This window comes from Cryptomeria japonica, unplaced genomic scaffold (genome assembly GCF_030272615.1).
Source record: "Cryptomeria japonica unplaced genomic scaffold, Sugi_1.0 HiC_scaffold_152, whole genome shotgun sequence".
In the NCBI taxonomy this organism is placed as follows: Eukaryota; Viridiplantae; Streptophyta; class Pinopsida; order Cupressales; family Cupressaceae; genus Cryptomeria; species Cryptomeria japonica.
This window is the reverse complement of record NW_026728974.1, coordinates 307,346-327,500: the sequence shown is the minus strand read 5'-3', so window position 1 is coordinate 327,500 and position 20,155 is coordinate 307,346. Positions and strand designations below refer to the sequence as shown.

General features: G+C 63.3%; 3 non-coding genes across 3 annotated transcripts; all 3 read right to left on the bottom strand.

Moving 5' to 3' along the window:
- Positions 1-5,760: 5,760 nt before the first annotated feature.
- LOC131866674 (5S ribosomal RNA) lies at positions 5,761-5,879 on the bottom strand. Its single transcript, XR_009365274.1, has one exon. It is a non-coding gene; the product is annotated as a 5S ribosomal RNA (ribosomal RNA).
- A 5,993-nt stretch (positions 5,880-11,872) lies between these two features.
- Positions 11,873-11,991, bottom strand: LOC131866673 (5S ribosomal RNA). Its single transcript, XR_009365273.1, has one exon. It is a non-coding gene; the product is annotated as a 5S ribosomal RNA (ribosomal RNA).
- Positions 11,992-17,921: 5,930 nt separating this feature from the next.
- LOC131866672 (5S ribosomal RNA) lies at positions 17,922-18,040 on the bottom strand. The gene has a single exon (XR_009365272.1). It is a non-coding gene; the product is annotated as a 5S ribosomal RNA (ribosomal RNA).
- Between the last annotated feature and the right edge of the window lie 2,115 nt (positions 18,041-20,155).

Genomic DNA, 20,155 nt, shown 5'->3' with positions numbered 1-20,155 from the left:
GTCGGGTGTGCACCCGGCCCGGCCTACGTGCGTGCACCTGGACGGGGCGTCGTGTGCGTGCAGTGTCCCGTCTGCAACGCGGTGCCCACACACCACCTCGGGCGCAACGACCTGCGCTCACATGTGGGCCGAGTGCACCTTGGTGCATGTTCGGGGCGCCTCGGGTGCACGCTCGATCTTGCCCCGGTGCACCAAGGCGCTCGGTTTGCCCCGGGTGCGCACTTGGTGCAAGGTGGGCACCCAAAATAGGGATCAAGCACCAAAACACAAGTTTCGGGATGCAAAATGGGACCCAAGGACCACAAATGCGTTCCAAGACCCATGATGGGTCCACGAGAACAAAAATGTGTTCCGAGACTTAATAAACAAATATTGGGTTTTAGGAGAAGAAACATGCTCTGATGCCCAAAACGAGAATCGACCCCGAAAAGGCCACAGGCCAAAAGTGGGATGCGAGACAAAAAAAAATGGGACCCGAGGACCAAAATTGGGTTCCCAGGTCGAAGACAGGGCAACCGGACAAGAAACGACCTCTAAGGCTCGAAATGAGTCCCGACGACTAAAACTTGACAAGAAGCACCCATCAGGCACCCAACTCGACACCCATGGGATGCCGACCCACCCGGGCTTCCACCTAGCACACCTTGGCACCCACCCACCCTCGCACCCAACCTCGCACCCAACTTAGCACCTTTGAACCCACATTGGCACTCACCCTGACCCTGGCACCTTGGAACCCACATTGGCACTCACCTTGACCCTGGCACCCACCTTTGCACTCACCTTGGGACCCACCCTGGCTCCCACCTCGGCACCCACCCAGACACCCACCTTGGTTCCTTGGCACCCACCTTGGATCCTTGGCACCCACCCCGACACCCACCTTGGCACGCAACTTGGCTACTTGCCACCCACCTTGGCTCCTTGACGCCCACCCCGACAACCACCCCGTGACCTACCCTGGCTAGGGTTGGTGCACACCCACCCTGGTGCCCACCTTGGCACCCACCCCATGACCCACCTTGGCACGCACCTTAGTACCCACCCCGTTACCCACCCTAGGACCCACCCCGTGACCCACCTTGGCCAGGGTGGGTGCCTTGGTGCGCACAACTTGCCTGGGCTGCACACCAGGGCGGGCTCAAGATGGCACCCGCGTTCCGTTTTTTTCACTATCTTTCAAAACGGAAATTTTAAAATCTCGTTTTTTTTTTTTTTTTGCCTTTTCTGGAAATTAGTGAAGGCAGCGCATCAAAGGTGCGCAATGCTGGTGCGAACCCGGGAGCGCTCCGATGTGTGCTCCAAGGTGCGGCGTGCACGAAGTCCGAGCCCGGCTTGCCCCGGGTGCGCACCTCGCGTGCACCTTCGCCGGGGTGAGCACCTTGGCTGGGTTGCGCGCCCTGGTGCGCACCAAGGAGCGCTCTGAAGTGTGCTCCAAGGTGCGGCGTGCACGAAGTCGGAGCTCGGTTTGCCCCGGGTGTGCACCTCGGGTGCGCACCTCGCGTGCACCTTCGCTGCGGTGGGCACCTTGGCTGGGTTGCGCGCCTTGGTGGGCACCATGCAGTGCACGAAGTCGGAGCCCGGTTTGCCCCGGGCGCGCACCTCCGCCAGGGTGGGCACCTTGGTGCGCACAACTTGCCTGGGCTGCGCACCAGGAAGGGCTCAAGATGGCACCCGCGTTCCGTTTTTTTCACTATCTTTCAGAACGGAAATTTTAAAATATCGTTTTTTTTTGCCTTTTCTGGAAATTAGTGAAGGCAGCGCATCAAAGGTGCGCAACGCTGGTGCGAACCTGGGAGCGCTCCGATGTGTGCTCCAAGGTGCGGCGTGCACGAAGTCGGAGCCCGGTTTGCCCCGGGTGCGCCCTGGTGGGCACCATGGTGCGCACCAAGGAGCGCTCCGAAGTGTGCTCCAAGGTGCGGCCTGCACGAAGTCGGAGCCCGGTTTGCCCCGGGCGTGCACCGCGGGTGGGCACCTTGGTGCGCATGCCTTGCCTGGGCTGCGCACCAGGGCGGGCTCAAGATGGCACCCGCGTTCCGTTTTTTTCACTATCTTTCAAAACGGAAATTTTAAAATCTCATTTTTTTTTGCCTTTTCTGGAAATTAGTGAAGGCAGCGCATCAAAGGTGCGCACCTCGCTGCCCACCACGGTGCGCAACGCCGGTGGGCACCCGGGAGTGCTTCGAAGTGTGCTCCAAGGTGCTGCGTGCACGTTGTCGGAGCCCGGTTTGCCCCGGGTGCGCACCTCGCGTGCACCTTCGTCGGGGTGGGCACCTTGGCTGGGTTTGCCCCGGCTGCGCTCCGAAGCGGGGTTATTGGAGCGCCGCCTCTTTTTTTGTCGGAGCGTTTGGTGGGGTTTCTCGCATTGGCTCTTCCCAGGCCCGGTTGCCACCCTGGCGCGCACGAAGTCGGAAGTAGGGTTAATTGCCCGGGTGCGCACCTTTGCCAGGGTGGGCACCTTACCTGGGCTGTGCACCAGGGCGGGCTCAAGATGGCACCCGCGTTCCGTTTTTTTCACTATCTTTCAAAACGGAAATTTTAAAATCTCCTCTTTTTTTTGCCTTTTCTGGAAATTAGTGAAGGCAGCGCATCAAAGGTGCGCACCTCGCTGCCCACCTTGGTGTGCTCTGAGGTGCGCACCCGGGAGCGCTACGAAGTGTGCTCCAAGGTGCGGCGTGCACGTTGTCGGAGCCCGGTTTGCCCCGGGTGCGCACCTCGCCTGCACCTTGGCCGGGGTGGGCACCCTGGCTGGGTTTGCCCAGGGTGCGCTCCGAAGCGGGGTTACTGGAGCGCCCCCTCTTTTTTTGTCAGAGCGTTTGGTGGGGTTTCTCGCATTGGCTCTTCCCAGGCCCGGTTGTTGGGTGCGCTCCCACCCTGGCGCGCGCGAAGTTGGAAGTTGGGTTAATTGCCCGGGCGCGCACCTTCGCCAGGGTGGGCACCTTGGTGCGCACACCTTGGCTGGGCTGCGCACCAGGGCGGGCTCAAGATGGCACCAGCATTCCCTTTTTCTCACTATCTTTCAAAACGGAAATTTTAAAATCTCGTTTTTTTTTGCCTTTTATGGAAATTAGTGAAGGCATCGCATCAAAGGTGCGCACCTCGCTGCCCACCTTGGTGTGCTCCGAGGTGCCCACCACGGTGCGCTCCGAGGTGCCCACCACGGTGCGCAACGCCGGTGCGAACCCGGGAGCGCCCCGATGTGTGCTCCAAGGTGCGGCGTGCACGAAGCCGGACCCCGGTTTGCCCCGGGTGCGCACCTCGCGTGCACCTTGGTGCGCACACCTTGGCTGGGTTGCGCGGCCTGGTGGGCACCATGGTGCGCACCAAGGAGCGCTCCAAAGTGTGCTCCAAGGTGCGGCGTGCACGAAGTCCTAGCCCGGTTTGCCCCGGGTGCGCACCTTCGCCGCGGTGGGCACCATGGCGTGCACGAAGTCGGAGCCCGGTTTGCCCCGGGTGCGCACCTCGCGTGCACCTTCGCCGGGGTGGGCACCTCGGCTGGGTTGCGCGCCCTGGTGCGCACCAAGGAGCGCTCCGAAGTGTGCTCCAAGGTGCGGCGTGCACGAAGTCGGAGCCCGGTTTGCCCCGGGTGCGCACCTTCGCCGCGGTGGGCACCCTGGTGCGCACCATGGCGTGCACGAAGTCGGAGCCCGGTTTGCCCCGGGTGCGCACCTCGCGTGCACCTTCGGCGGGGTTGCGCGCCCTGGTGCGCACCAAGGAGCGCTCCGAAGTGTGCTCCAAGGTGCGGCGTGCACGAAGTCGGAGCCCGGTTTGCCCCGGGTGCGCACCTCGCGTGCACCTTCGGCGGGGTTGCGCGCCCTGGTGGGCACCATGGTGCGCACCAAGGAGCGCTCCGAAGTGTGCTCCAAGGTGCGGCGTGCACGAAGTCGGAGCCCGGTTTGCCCCGGGTGCGCACCTCGCGTGCACCTTCGCCGCGGTGGGCACCATGGCGTGCACGAAGTCGGAGCCCGGTTTGCCCCGGGTGCGCACCTCGCGTGCACCTTCGCCGGGGTGGGCACCTCGGCTGGGTTGCGCGCCCTGGTGCGCACCAAGGAGCGCTCCGAAGTGTGCTCCAAGGTGCGGCGTGCACGAAGTCGGAGCCCGGTTTGCCCCGGGTGCGCACCTCGCGTGCACCTTCGCCGCGGTGGGCACCATGGCGTGCACGAAGTCGGAGCCCGGTTTGCCCCGGGTGCGCACCCCGCGTGCACCTTCGCCGGGGTGGGCACCTCGGCTGGGTTGCGCGCCCTGGTGCGCACCAAGGAGCGCTCCGAAGTGTGCTCCAAGGTGCGGCGTGCACGAAGTCGGAGCCCGGTTTGCCCCGGGTGCGCACCTCGCGTGCACCTTCGCCGCGGTGGGCACCTTGGCTGGGTTGGGCACCATTGAGCGCTCCGAAGTGTGCTCCAAGGTGCGCACCATGGCCCTCCAAGGTGCGCAGCATGGCGTGCACGAAGTCGGAGCCCGGTTTGCCCCGGGTGCGCACCTCGCGTGCACCTTCGCCAGGGTGGGCACCTCGGTGCGCACACCTTCTCAATGTTTTCTTGCCTTTTCTGGAAATTGGTGAAGGCAGCGCATCAAAGGTGCGCACCTCGGTGTGCTCCGAGGTGCGAACCCGAGAGCGCTCCGAGGTGCCCACGAAGTCGAAAGTCGGGTTAATTGCATTGTTTTCCCCGGGTGCGCTCCGAGGTGCGCAACATCGGTGCGCACCAAGGAGGGCTCCGAAGTGTGCTCCAAGGTGCGCACGATTCGGAGCTCGGTTTGCCCGGGGTGCGCACACCTTGGCTGGGTTGCGCACCCTTTGTGCGCTCCAAGGTGCGCACGAAGTCGGAGCTCGGTTTGCCCCGGGTGCGCACCTTCGCCAGGGTGCGCACCTTGATGCGCACGCCTTGGCTGGGCTGCGCACCTTGGTGGGCGCCATGGTGCGCACCTTTCGTGCGCTCCAAGGTGCGCACGAAGTCGGAGCTCGGTTTGCCCCGGGTGCGCACCTTGGTGGGCGCCATGGTGCACTCCGAGGTGCCCAAGATTGGTGCGCACCAAGGAGCGCTCCGAAGTGCGCTCCAAGGTGCGCAGGTGCGCGCGAAGTCGAAAGTTGGGTTAATTGTCCGGTTTGCCTCGGGTGCGCACCTTGCGTGCACCTTCGCCAGGGTGGGCGCCTTGGTGCGCACACCTTGGCTGGGCTGCGCACCCGGGCGCGCACACCTTGGCACCCGCGTTTCCTTCATTTTAAATTTTTTTTTTTTACAATCTCTCAAGTGGGAAATTCTATAATCTCAACTTTTTTTGCCTTTTCAGGAAACTTTTGAATGGAGCGCATCATTGGTGCGCTCCGAAGTGTGCTCCAAGGTGCGCACCTCTGGTGTGCTCCAAAGCTCTCTCCAGCTGCGTGCACCTGCCCCGGCCGCGCACCCGGCCCCGCCCAGCTTCGCTCACCTGTCCCGGGCGTCTGGTGCGGAACCTTAGAGTAAGAAACATCACCGTGCACCTTGGCCAACGTGCGCGACTCGACCGAGCGCGCACTGGCCGAGGTGCACACCGATTTCACCTGGGTGCGCGCGCAGCACCTCGGGCGCACCGGGGTGCGCGCACAACGCCCGGGTTGCACCGTGGCCTGTGTGCTCGGGGCGCCTCGGGTGCGCGCTCGGTGTCGCCCCCCGCGCGCGCGGTAGTGCGGGCAGCGCACCCCGGCCCGGCCCGGCCCCGACGAGAACGCAAACGGGCAAAAGGTTTATTCAAATAGCATTGCGACGCCCGGCGAAAAACTAAGAAAGGGTGCAACACCGGGACTTCCCGGGAGGTCACCCATCCCAGTACTACTCCGGCCCAAGCGCGCTTAACTGCGGAGTTCTGATGGGATCCGGTGCACTAACGCTGGTATGATCGCACCCGTTATGAGCTTGTCGCAGTGTGTACTTAGCAAAAACCGCGACCCACGTGCGAATCCACCCCGGCCACCCACCCCCGTCGAGGTGCACACCCTCCCTCGCGAAGTGCGCCCCGTTCGCCAAGTGTGAGCCCTGCCCGGGTGCGCGCACCTTGCTAGGGCGTCGGGTGTGCACCCGGCCCGGCCTACGTGCGTGCACCTGGACGGGGCGTCGTGTGCGTGCAGTGTCCCGTCTGCAACGCGGTGCCCACACACCACCTCGGGCGCAACGACCTGCGCTCACATGTGGGCCGAGTGCACCTTGGTGCATGTTCGGGGCGCCTCGGGTGCACGCTCGATCTTGCCCCGGTGCACCAAGGCGCTCGGTTTGCCCCGGGTGCGCACTTGGTGCAAGGTGGGCACCCAAAATAGGGATCAAGCACCAAAACACAAGTTTCGGGATGCAAAATGGGACCCAAGGACCACAAATGCGTTCCAAGACCCATGATGGGTCCACGAGAACAAAAATGTGTTCCGAGACTTAATAAACAAATATTGGGTTTTAGGAGAAGAAACATGCTCTGATGCCCAAAACGAGAATCGACCCCGAAAAGGCCACAGGCCAAAAGTGGGATGCGAGACAAAAAAAAATGGGACCCGAGGACCAAAATTGGGTTCCCAGGTCGAAGACAGGGCAACCGGACAAGAAACGACCTCTAAGGCTCGAAATGAGTCCCGACGACTAAAACTTGACAAGAAGCACCCATCAGGCACCCAACTCGACACCCATGGGATGCCGACCCACCCGGGCTTCCACCTAGCACACCTTGGCACCCACCCACCCTCGCACCCAACCTCGCACCCAACTTAGCACCTTTGAACCCACATTGGCACTCACCCTGACCCTGGCACCTTGGAACCCACATTGGCACTCACCTTGACCCTGGCACCCACCTTTGCACTCACCTTGGGACCCACCCTGGCTCCCACCTCGGCACCCACCCAGACACCCACCTTGGTTCCTTGGCACCCACCTTGGATCCTTGGCACCCACCCCGACACCCACCTTGGCACGCAACTTGGCTACTTGCCACCCACCTTGGCTCCTTGACGCCCACCCCGACAACCACCCCGTGACCTACCCTGGCTAGGGTTGGTGCACACCCACCCTGGTGCCCACCTTGGCACCCACCCCATGACCCACCTTGGCACGCACCTTAGTACCCACCCCGTTACCCACCCTAGGACCCACCCCGTGACCCACCTTGGCCAGGGTGGGTGCCTTGGTGCGCACAACTTGCCTGGGCTGCACACCAGGGCGGGCTCAAGATGGCACCCGCGTTCCGTTTTTTTCACTATCTTTCAAAACGGAAATTTTAAAATCTCGTTTTTTTTTTTTTTTTGCCTTTTCTGGAAATTAGTGAAGGCAGCGCATCAAAGGTGCGCAATGCTGGTGCGAACCCGGGAGCGCTCCGATGTGTGCTCCAAGGTGCGGCGTGCACGAAGTCCGAGCCCGGCTTGCCCCGGGTGCGCACCTCGCGTGCACCTTCGCCGGGGTGAGCACCTTGGCTGGGTTGCGCGCCCTGGTGCGCACCAAGGAGCGCTCTGAAGTGTGCTCCAAGGTGCGGCGTGCACGAAGTCGGAGCTCGGTTTGCCCCGGGTGTGCACCTCGGGTGCGCACCTCGCGTGCACCTTCGCTGCGGTGGGCACCTTGGCTGGGTTGCGCGCCTTGGTGGGCACCATGCAGTGCACGAAGTCGGAGCCCGGTTTGCCCCGGGCGCGCACCTCCGCCAGGGTGGGCACCTTGGTGCGCACAACTTGCCTGGGCTGCGCACCAGGAAGGGCTCAAGATGGCACCCGCGTTCCGTTTTTTTCACTATCTTTCAGAACGGAAATTTTAAAATATCGTTTTTTTTTGCCTTTTCTGGAAATTAGTGAAGGCAGCGCATCAAAGGTGCGCAACGCTGGTGCGAACCTGGGAGCGCTCCGATGTGTGCTCCAAGGTGCGGCGTGCACGAAGTCGGAGCCCGGTTTGCCCCGGGTGCGCCCTGGTGGGCACCATGGTGCGCACCAAGGAGCGCTCCGAAGTGTGCTCCAAGGTGCGGCCTGCACGAAGTCGGAGCCCGGTTTGCCCCGGGTGTGCACCGCGGGTGGGCACCTTGGTGCGCATGCCTTGCCTGGGCTGCGCACCAGGGCGGGCTCAAGATGGCACCCGCGTTCCGTTTTTTTCACTATCTTTCAAAACGGAAATTTTAAAATCTCATTTTTTTTTGCCTTTTCTGGAAATTAGTGAAGGCAGCGCATCAAAGGTGCGCACCTCGCTGCCCACCACGGTGCGCAACGCCGGTGGGCACCCGGGAGTGCTTCGAAGTGTGCTCCAAGGTGCTGCGTGCACGTTGTCGGAGCCCGGTTTGCCCCGGGTGCGCACCTCGCGTGCACCTTCGTCGGGGTGGGCACCTTGGCTGGGTTTGCCCCGGCTGCGCTCCGAAGCGGGGTTATTGGAGCGCCGCCTCTTTTTTTGTCGGAGCGTTTGGTGGGGTTTCTCGCATTGGCTCTTCCCAGGCCCGGTTGCCACCCTGGCGCGCACGAAGTCGGAAGTAGGGTTAATTGCCCGGGTGCGCACCTTTGCCAGGGTGGGCACCTTACCTGGGCTGTGCACCAGGGCGGGCTCAAGATGGCACCCGCGTTCCGTTTTTTTCACTATCTTTCAAAACGGAAATTTTAAAATCTCCTCTTTTTTTTGCCTTTTCTGGAAATTAGTGAAGGCAGCGCATCAAAGGTGCGCACCTCGCTGCCCACCTTGGTGTGCTCTGAGGTGCGCACACCGGGAGCGCTACGAAGTGTGCTCCAAGGTGCGGCGTGCACGTTGTCGGAGCCCGGTTTGCCCCGGGTGCGCACCTCGCCTGCACCTTGGCCGGGGTGGGCACCCTGGCTGGGTTTGCCCAGGGTGCGCTCCGAAGCGGGGTTACTGGAGCGCCCCCTCTTTTTTTGTCAGAGCGTTTGGTGGGGTTTCTCGCATTGGCTCTTCCCAGGCCCGGTTGTTGGGTGCGCTCCCACCCTGGCGCGCGCGAAGTTGGAAGTTGGGTTAATTGCCCGGGCGCGCACCTTCGCCAGGGTGGGCACCTTGGTGCGCACACCTTGGCTGGGCTGCGCACCAGGGCGGGCTCAAGATGGCACCAGCATTCCCTTTTTCTCACTATCTTTCAAAACGGAAATTTTAAAATCTCGTTTTCTTTTGCCTTTTATGGAAATTAGTGAAGGCATCGCATCAAAGGTGCGCACACTCGCTGCCCACCTTGGTGTGCTCCGAGGTGCCCACCACGGTGCGCTCCGAGGTGCCCACCACGGTGCGCAACGCCGGTGCGAACCCGGGAGCGCCCCGATGTGTGCTCCAAGGTGCGGCGTGCACGAAGCCGGACCCCGGTTTGCCCCGGGTGCGCACCTCGCGTGCACCTTGGTGCGCACACCTTGGCTGGGTTGCGCGGCCTGGTGGGCACCATGGTGCGCACCAAGGAGCGCTCCGAAGTGTGCTCCAAGGTGCGGCGTGCACGAAGTCCTAGCCCGGTTTGCCCCGGGTGCGCACCTTCGCCGCGGTGGGCACCATGGCGTGCACGAAGTCGGAGCCCGGTTTGCCCCGGGTGCGCACCTCGCGTGCACCTTCGCCGGGGTGGGCACCTCGGCTGGGTTGCGCGCCCTGGTGCGCACCAAGGAGCGCTCCGAAGTGTGCTCCAAGGTGCGGCGTGCACGAAGTCGGAGCCCGGTTTGCCCCGGGTGCGCACCTTCGCCGCGGTGGGCACCCTGGTGCGCACCATGGCGTGCACGAAGTCGGAGCCCGGTTTGCCCCGGGTGCGCACCTCGCGTGCACCTTCGGCGGGGTTGCGCGCCCTGGTGCGCACCAAGGAGCGCTCCGAAGTGTGCTCCAAGGTGCGGCGTGCACGAAGTCGGAGCCCGGTTTGCCCCGGGTGCGCACCTCGCGTGCACCTTCGGCGGGGTTGCGCGCCCTGGTGGGCACCATGGTGCGCACCAAGGAGCGCTCCGAAGTGTGCTCCAAGGTGCGGCGTGCACGAAGTCGGAGCCCGGTTTGCCCCGGGTGCGCACCTCGCGTGCACCTTCGCCGCGGTGGGCACCATGGCGTGCACGAAGTCGGAGCCCGGTTTGCCCCGGGTGCGCACCTCGCGTGCACCTTCGCCGCGGTGGGCACCATGGCGTGCACGAAGTCGGAGCCCGGTTTGCCCCGGGTGCGCACCTCGCGTGCACCTTCGCTGGGGTGGGCACCTCGGCTGGGTTGCGCGCCCTGGTGCGCACCAAGGAGCGCTCCGAAGTGTGCTCCAAGGTGCGGCGTGCACGAAGTCGGAGCCCGGTTTGCCCCGGGTGCGCACCTCGCGTGCACCTTCGCCGCGGTGGGCACCATGGCGTGCACGAAGTCGGAGCCCGGTTTGCCCCGGGTGCGCACCCCGCGTGCACCTTCGCCGGGGTGGGCACCTCGGCTGGGTTGCGCGCCCTGGTGCGCACCAAGGAGCGCTCCGAAGTGTGCTCCAAGGTGCGGCGTGCACGAAGTCGGAGCCCGGTTTACCCCGGGTGCGCACCTCGCGTGCACCTTCGCCGCGGTGGGCACCTTGGCTGGGTTGGGCACCATTGAGCGCTCCGAAGTGTGCTCCAAGGTGCGCACCATGGCCCTCCAAGGTGCGCAGCATGGCGTGCACGAAGTCGGAGCCCGGTTTGCCCCGGGTGCGCACCTCGCGTGCACCTTCGCCAGGGTGGGCACCTCGGTGCGCACACCTTCTCAATGTTTTCTTGCCTTTTCTGGAAATTGGTGAAGGCAGCGCATCAAAGGTGCGCACCTCGGTGTGCTCCGAGGTGCGAACCCGAGAGCGCTCCGAGGTGCCCACGAAGTCGAAAGTCGGGTTAATTGCATTGTTTTCCCCGGGTGCGCTCCGAGGTGCGCAACATCGGTGCGCACCAAGGAGGGCTCCGAAGTGTGCTCCAAGGTGCGCACGATTCGGAGCTCGGTTTGCCCGGGGTGCGCACACCTTGGCTGGGTTGCGCACCCTTTGTGCGCTCCAAGGTGCGCACGAAGTCGGAGCTCGGTTTGCCCCGGGTGCGCACCTTCGCCAGGGTGCGCACCTTGATGCGCACGCCTTGGCTGGGCTGCGCACCTTGGTGGGCGCCATGGTGCGCACCTTTCGTGCGCTCCAAGGTGCGCACGAAGTCGGAGCTCGGTTTGCCCCGGGTGCGCACCTTGGTGGGCGCCATGGTGCACTCCGAGGTGCCCAAGATTGGTGCGCACCAAGGAGCGCTCCGAAGTGCGCTCCAAGGTGCGCAGGTGCGCGCGAAGTCGAAAGTTGGGTTAATTGTCCGGTTTGCCTCGGGTGCGCACCTTGCGTGCACCTTCGCCAGGGTGGGCGCCTTGGTGCGCACACCTTGGCTGGGCTGCGCACCCGGGCGCGCACACCTTGGCACCCGCGTTTCCTTCATTTTAAATTTTTTTTTTTTACAATCTCTCAAGTGGGAAATTCTATAATCTCAACTTTTTTTGCCTTTTCAGGAAACTTTTGAATGGAGCGCATCATTGGTGCGCTCCGAAGTGTGCTCCAAGGTGCGCACCTCTGGTGTGCTCCAAAGCTCTCTCCAGCTGCGTGCACCTGCCCCGGCCGCGCACCCGGCCCCGCCCAGCTTCGCTCACCTGTCCCGGGCGTCTGGTGCGGAACCTTAGAGTAAGAAACATCACCGTGCACCTTGGCCAACGTGCGCGACTCGACCGAGCGCGCACTGGCCGAGGTGCACACCGATTTCACCTGGGTGCGCGCGCAGCACCTCGGGCGCACCGGGGTGCGCGCACAACGCCCGGGTTGCACCGTGGCCTGTGTGCTCGGGGCGCCTCGGGTGCGCGCTCGGTGTCGCCCCCGCGCGCGCGGTAGTGCGGGCAGCGCACCCCGGCCCGGCCCGGCCCCGACGAGAACGCAAACGGGCAAAAGGTTTATTCAAATAGCATTGCGACGCCCGGCGAAAAACTAAAAAAGGGTGCAACACCGGGACTTCCCGGGAGGTCACCCATCCCAGTACTACTCCGGCCCAAGCGCGCTTAACTGCGGAGTTCTGATGGGATCCGGTGCACTAACGCTGGTATGATCGCACCCGTTATGAGCTTGTCGCAGTGTGTACTTAGCAAACCGCGACCCACGTGCGAATCCACCCCGGCCACCCACCCCCGTCGAGGTGCACACCCTCCCTCGCGAAGTGCGCCCCGTTCGCCAAGTGTGAGCCCTGCCCGGGTGCGCGCACCTTGCTAGGGCGTCGGGTGTGCACCCGGCCCGGCCTACGTGCGTGCACCTGGACGGGGCGTCGTGTGCGTGCAGTGTCCCGTCTGCAACGCGGTGCCCACACACCACCTCGGGCGCAACGACCTGCGCTCACATGTGGGCCGAGTGCACCTTGGTGCATGTTCGGGGCGCCTCGGGTGCACGCTCGATCTTGCCCCGGTGCACCAAGGCGCTCGGTTTGCCCCGGGTGCGCACTTGGTGCAAGGTGGGCACCCAAAATAGGGATCAAGCACCAAAACACAAGTTTCGGGATGCAAAATGGGACCCAAGGACCACAAATGCGTTCCAAGACCCATGATGGGTCCACGAGAACAAAAATGTGTTCCGAGACTTAATAAACAAATATTGGGTTTTAGGAGAAGAAACATGCTCTGATGCCCAAAACGAGAATCGACCCCGAAAAGGCCACAGGCCAAAAGTGGGATGCGAGACAAAAAAAAATGGGACCCGAGGACCAAAATTGGGTTCCCAGGTCGAAGACAGGGCAACCGGACAAGAAACGACCTCTAAGGCTCGAAATGAGTCCCGACGACTAAAACTTGACAAGAAGCACCCATCAGGCACCCAACTCGACACCCATGGGATGCCGACCCACCCGGGCTTCCACCTAGCACACCTTGGCACCCACCCACCCTCGCACCCAACCTCGCACCCAACTTAGCACCTTTGAACCCACATTGGCACTCACCCTGACCCTGGCACCTTGGAACCCACATTGGCACTCACCTTGACCCTGGCACCCACCTTTGCACTCACCTTGGGACCCACCCTGGCTCCCACCTCGGCACCCACCCAGACACCCACCTTGGTTCCTTGGCACCCACCTTGGATCCTTGGCACCCACCCCGACACCCACCTTGGCACGCAACTTGGCTACTTGCCACCCACCTTGGCTCCTTGACGCCCACCCCGACAACCACCCCGTGACCTACCCTGGCTAGGGTTGGTGCACACCCACCCTGGTGCCCACCTTGGCACCCACCCCATGACCCACCTTGGCACGCACCTTAGTACCCACCCCGTTACCCACCCTAGGACCCACCCCGTGACCCACCTTGGCCAGGGTGGGTGCCTTGGTGCGCACAACTTGCCTGGGCTGCACACCAGGGCGGGCTCAAGATGGCACCCGCGTTCCGTTTTTTTCACTATCTTTCAAAACGGAAATTTTAAAATCTCGTTTTTTTTTTTTTTTTGCCTTTTCTGGAAATTAGTGAAGGCAGCGCATCAAAGGTGCGCAATGCTGGTGCGAACCCGGGAGCGCTCCGATGTGTGCTCCAAGGTGCGGCGTGCACGAAGTCCGAGCCCGGCTTGCCCCGGGTGCGCACCTCGCGTGCACCTTCGCCGGGGTGAGCACCTTGGCTGGGTTGCGCGCCCTGGTGCGCACCAAGGAGCGCTCTGAAGTGTGCTCCAAGGTGCGGCGTGCACGAAGTCGGAGCTCGGTTTGCCCCGGGTGTGCACCTCGGGTGCGCACCTCGCGTGCACCTTCGCTGCGGTGGGCACCTTGGCTGGGTTGCGCGCCTTGGTGGGCACCATGCAGTGCACGAAGTCGGAGCCCGGTTTGCCCCGGGCGCGCACCTCCGCCAGGGTGGGCACCTTGGTGCGCACAACTTGCCTGGGCTGCGCACCAGGAAGGGCTCAAGATGGCACCCGCGTTCCGTTTTTTTCACTATCTTTCAGAACGGAAATTTTAAAATATCGTTTTTTTTTGCCTTTTCTGGAAATTAGTGAAGGCAGCGCATCAAAGGTGCGCAACGCTGGTGCGAACCTGGGAGCGCTCCGATGTGTGCTCCAAGGTGCGGCGTGCACGAAGTCGGAGCCCGGTTTGCCCCGGGTGCGCCCTGGTGGGCACCATGGTGCGCACCAAGGAGCGCTCCGAAGTGTGCTCCAAGGTGCGGCCTGCACGAAGTCGGAGCCCGGTTTGCCCCGGGCGTGCACCGCGGGTGGGCACCTTGGTGCGCATGCCTTGCCTGGGCTGCGCACCAGGGCGGGCTCAAGATGGCACCCGCGTTCCGTTTTTTTCACTATCTTTCAAAACGGAAATTTTAAAATCTCATTTTTTTTTGCCTTTTCTGGAAATTAGTGAAGGCAGCGCATCAAAGGTGCGCACCTCGCTGCCCACCACGGTGCGCAACGCCGGTGGGCACCCGGGAGTGCTTCGAAGTGTGCTCCAAGGTGCTGCGTGCACGTTGTCGGAGCCCGGTTTGCCCCGGGTGCGCACCTCGCGTGCACCTTCGTCGGGGTGGGCACCTTGGCTGGGTTTGCCCCGGCTGCGCTCCGAAGCGGGGTTATTGGAGCGCCGCCTCTTTTTTTGTCGGAGCGTTTGGTGGGGTTTCTCGCATTGGCTCTTCCCAGGCCCGGTTGCCACCCTGGCGCGCACGAAGTCGGAAGTAGGGTTAATTGCCCGGGTGCGCACCTTTGCCAGGGTGGGCACCTTACCTGGGCTGTGCACCCGGGCGGGCTCAAGATGGCACCCGCGTTCCGTTTTTTTCACTATCTTTCAAAACGGAAATTTTAAAATCTCCTCTTTTTTTTGCCTTTTCTGGAAATTAGTGAAGGCAGCGCATCAAAGGTGCGCACCTCGCTGCCCACCTTGGTGTGCTCTGAGGTGCGCACCCGGGAGCGCTACGAAGTGTGCTCCAAGGTGCGGCGTGCACGTTGTCGGAGCCCGGTTTGCCCCGGGTGCGCACCTCGCCTGCACCTTGGCCGGGGTGGGCACCCTGGCTGGGTTTGCCCAGGGTGCGCTCCGAAGCGGGGTTACTGGAGCGCCCCCTCTTTTTTTGTCAGAGCGTTTGGTGGGGTTTCTCGCATTGGCTCTTCCCAGGCCCGGTTGTTGGGTGCGCTCCCACCCTGGCGCGCGCGAAGTTGGAAGTTGGGTTAATTGCCCGGGCGCGCACCTTCGCCAGGGTGGGCACCTTGGTGCGCACACCTTGGCTGGGCTGCGCACCAGGGCGGGCTCAAGATGGCACCAGCATTCCCTTTTTCTCACTATCTTTCAAAACGGAAATTTTAAAATCTCGTTTTCTTTTGCCTTTTATGGAAATTAGTGAAGGCATCGCATCAAAGGTGCGCACCTCGCTGCCCACCTTGGTGTGCTCCGAGGTGCCCACCACGGTGGTGCCCACCACGGTGCGCTCCGAGGTGCCCACCACGGTGCGCAACGCCGGTGCGAACCCGGGAGCGCCCCGATGTGTGCTCCAAGGTGCGGCGTGCACGAAGCCGGACCCCGGTTTGCCCCGGGTGCGCACCTCGCGTGCACCTTGGTGCGCACACCTTGGCTGGGTTGCGCGGCCTGGTGGGCACCATGGTGCGCACCAAGGAGCGCTCCGAAGTGTGCTCCAAGGTGCGGCGTGCACGAAGTCCTAGCCCGGTTTGCCCCGGGTGCGCACCTTCGCCGCGGTGGGCACCATGGCGTGCACGAAGTCGGAGCCCGGTTTGCCCCGGGTGCGCACCTCGCGTGCACCTTCGCCGGGGTGGGCACCTCGGCTGGGTTGCGCGCCCTGGTGCGCACCAAGGAGCGCTCCGAAGTGTGCTCCAAGGTGCGGCGTGCACGAAGTCGGAGCCCGGTTTGCCCCGGGTGCGCACCTTCGCCGCGGTGGGCACCCTGGTGCGCACCATGGCGTGCACGAAGTCGGAGCCCGGTTTGCCCCGGGTGCGCACCTCGCGTGCACCTTCGGCGGGGTTGCGCGCCCTGGTGCGCACCAAGGAGCGCTCCGAAGTGTGCTCCAAGGTGCGGCGTGCACGAAGTCGGAGCCCGGTTTGCCCCGGGTGCGCACCTCGCGTGCACCTTCGGCGGGGTTGCGCGCCCTGGTGGGCACCATGGTGCGCACCAAGGAGCGCTCCGAAGTGTGCTCCAAGGTGCGGCGTGCACGAAGTCGGAGCCCGGTTTGCCCCGGGTGCGCACCTCGCGTGCACCTTCGCCGCGGTGGGCACCATGGCGTGCACGAAGTCGGAGCCCGGTTTGCCCCGGGTGCGCACCTCGCGTGCACCTTCGCCGGGGTGGGCACCTCGGCTGGGTTGCGCGCCCTGGTGCGCACCAAGGAGCGCTCCGAAGTGTGCTCCAAGGTGCGGCGTGCACGAAGTCGGAGCCCGGTTTGCCCCGGGTGCGCACCTCGCGTGCACCTTCGCCGCGGTGGGCACCATGGCGTGCACGAAGTCGGAGCCCGGTTTGCCTCGGGTGCGCACCCCGCGTGCACCTTCGCCGGGGTGGGCACCTCGGCTGGGTTGCGCGCCCTGGTGCGCACCAAGGAGCGCTCCGAAGTGTGCTCCAAGGTGCGGCGTGCACGAAGTCGGAGCCCGGTTTGCCCCGGGTGCGCACCTCGCGTGCACCTTCGCCGCGGTGGGCACCTTGGCTGGGTTGGGCACCATTGAGCGCTCCGAAGTGTGCTCCAAGGTGCGCACCATGGCCCTCCAAGGTGCGCAGCATGGCGTGCACGAAGTCGGAGCCCGGTTTGCCCCGGGTGCGCACCTCGCGTGCACCTTCGCCAGGGTGGGCACCTCGGTGCGCACACCTTCTCAATGTTTTCTTGCCTTTTCTGGAAATTGGTGAAGGCAGCGCATCAAAGGTGCGCACCTCGGTGTGCTCCGAGGTGCGAACCCGAGAGCGCTCCGAGGTGCCCACGAAGTCGAAAGTCGGGTTAATTGCATTGTTTTCCCCGGGTGCGCTCCGAGGTGCGCAACATCGGTGCGCACCAAGGAGGGCTCCGAAGTGTGCTCCAAGGTGCGCACGATTCGGAGCTCGGTTTGCCCGGGGTGCGCACACCTTGGCTGGGTTGCGCACCCTTTGTGCGCTCCAAGGTGCGCACGAAGTCGGAGCTCGGTTTGCCCCGGGTGCGCACCTTCGCCAGGGTGCGCACCTTGATGCGCACGCCTTGGCTGGGCTGCGCACCTTGGTGGGCGCCATGGTGCGCACCTTTCGTGCGCTCCAAGGTGCGCACGAAGTCGGAGCTCGGTTTGCCCCGGGTGCGCACCTTGGTGGGCGCCATGGTGCACTCCGAGGTGCCCAAGATTGGTGCGCAACAAGGAGCGCTCCGAAGTGCGCTCCAAGGTGCGCAGGTGCGCGCGAAGTCGAAAGTTGGGTTAATTGTCCGGTTTGCCTCGGGTGCGCACCTTGCGTGCACCTTCGCCAGGGTGGGCGCCTTGGTGCGCACACCTTGGCTGGGCTGCGCACCCGGGCGCGCACACCTTGGCACCCGCGTTTCCTTCATTTTAAATTTTTTTTTTTTACAATCTCTCAAGTGGGAAATTCTATAATCTCAACTTTTTTTGCCTTTTCAGGAAACTTTTGAATGGAGCGCATCATTGGTGCGCTCCGAAGTGTGCTCCAAGGTGCGCACCTCTGGTGTGCTCCAAAGCTCTCTCCAGCTGCGTGCACCTGCCCCGGCCGCGCACCCGGCCCCGCCCAGCTTCGCTCACCTGTCCCGGGCGTCTGGTGCGGAACCTTAGAGTAAGAAACATCACCGTGCACCTTGGCCAACGTGCGCGACTCGACCGAGCGCGCACTGGCCGAGGTGCACACCGATTTCACCTGGGTGCGCGCGCAGCACCTCGGGCGCACCGGGGTGCGCGCACAACGCCCGGGTTGCACCGTGGCCTGTGTGCTCGGGGCGCCTCGGGTGCGCGCTCGGTGTCGCCCCCGCGCGCGCGGTAGTGCGGGCAGCGCACCCCGGCCCGGCCCGGCCCCGACGAGAACGCAAACGGGCAAAAGGTTTATTCAAATAGCATTGCGACGCCCGGCGAAAAACTAAGAAAGGGTGCAACACCGGGACTTCCCGGGAGGTCACCCATCCCAGTACTACTCCGGCCCAAGCGCGCTTAACTGCGGAGTTCTGATGGGATCCGGTGCACTAACGCTGGTATGATCGCACCCGTTATGAGCTTGTCGCAGTGTGTACTTAGCAAACCGCGACCCACGTGCGAATCCACCCCGGCCACCCACCCCCGTCGAGGTGCACACCCTCCCTCGCGAAGTGCGCCCCGTTCGCCAAGTGTGAGCCCTGCCCGGGTGCGCGCACCTTGCTAGGGCGTCGGGTGTGCACCCGGCCCGGCCTACGTGCGTGCACCTGGACGGGGCGTCGTGTGCGTGCAGTGTCCCGTCTGCAACGCGGTGCCCACACACCACCTCGGGCGCAACGACCTGCGCTCACATGTGGGCCGAGTGCACCTTGGTGCATGTTCGGGGCGCCTCGGGTGCACGCTCGATCTTGCCCCGGTGCACCAAGGCGCTCGGTTTGCCCCGGGTGCGCACTTGGTGCAAGGTGGGCACCCAAAATAGGGATCAAGCACCAAAACACAAGTTTCGGGATGCAAAATGGGACCCAAGGACCACAAATGCGTTCCAAGACCCATGATGGGTCCACGAGAACAAAAATGTGTTCCGAGACTTAATAAACAAATATTGGGTTTTAGGAGAAGAAACATGCTCTGATGCCCAAAACGAGAATCGACCCCGAAAAGGCCACAGGCCAAAAGTGGGATGCGAGACAAAAAAAAATGGGACCCGAGGACCAAAATTGGGTTCCCAGGTCGAAGACAGGGCAACCGGACAAGAAACGACCTCTAAGGCTCGAAATGAGTCCCGACGACTAAAACTTGACAAGAAGCACCCATCAGGCACCCAACTCGACACCCATGGGATGCCGACCCACCCGGGCTTCCACCTAGCACACCTTGGCACCCACCCACCCTCGCACCCAACCTCGCACCCAACTTAGCACCTTTGAACCCACATTGGCACTCACCCTGACCCTGGCACCTTGGAACCCACATTGGCACTCACCTTGACCCTGGCACCCACCTTTGCACTCACCTTGGGACCCACCCTGGCTCCCACCTCGGCACCCACCCAGACACCCACCTTGGTTCCTTGGCACCCACCTTGGATCCTTGGCACCCACCCCGACACCCACCTTGGCACGCAACTTGGCTACTTGCCACCCACCTTGGCTCCTTGACGCCCACCCCGACAACCACCCCGTGACCTACCCTGGCTAGGGTTGGTGCACACCCACCCTGGTGCCCACCTTGGCACCCACCCCATGACCCACCTTGGCACGCACCTTAGTACCCACCCTGTTACCCACCCTAGGACCCACCCCGTGACCCACCTTGGCCAGGGTGGGTGCACCCACCCTGGTGCCCACCTTGGCACCCACCCATCCTAGCACCCAGCCTGTGACCGGGCTTGGAACCCAACCTTGCACCCGTCTTGGCCAGTGTGGGTGCGCACCCATCCTGGCACCCACGTTGTGACACACCCTTTAACCCACGCACCCTAGCAGCCACGTTGGCACCCACCTTGGAACACAACCTAGCAACTTGGCACCCACCCCGTGACCCACCTTGGCATCCACCATAGCAGTCGCCCACTTGGCACCCACCTTGGAACCCAAGTTGGCACCCACCTCGGCACCCACCTTGACACTTGTGGACCCACCTTGCCACTCACCCTAGCATCGACCCATCCTAGCACCCACCCTGGCACCTTTGCACCCTAGCACTCACCCATCCTAGCACCTAACCTGTGACCCACCTTGACACTCACCCTCGCACCCACCTTGGAACCCAACCTAGCACCCACCCACCCTGACACCAACCCTAGCACCTACCCACCCTTGCACCCACCCTGTGACCCATCTTGGCACCCACCCATCCTACCACTCAACCTATCACCCACCTTCTCACCCACCTTGGCATCCACCTTAGCACCCACCCACACTGGCACCTTGGCACCCACCTCGGGCAAGGTGGGTGCACACCCACCCTGACACCCAATTTAGAACCAACCGAGCATGTTACCCACCTTGGCACCCACATTGCAGCCCACCCTAGTACCCACCCTATGACCCACATTGGCATCCACACCCTAGCACCCAGGCACCTCGACACCCGCCTTGACACGCACCCTAGCACTAAACCTGTGACCCACCTTGGAACTCACCCTAGAACCCACCCACCCTGTGAACCACCTTGGCATCCACCTTAG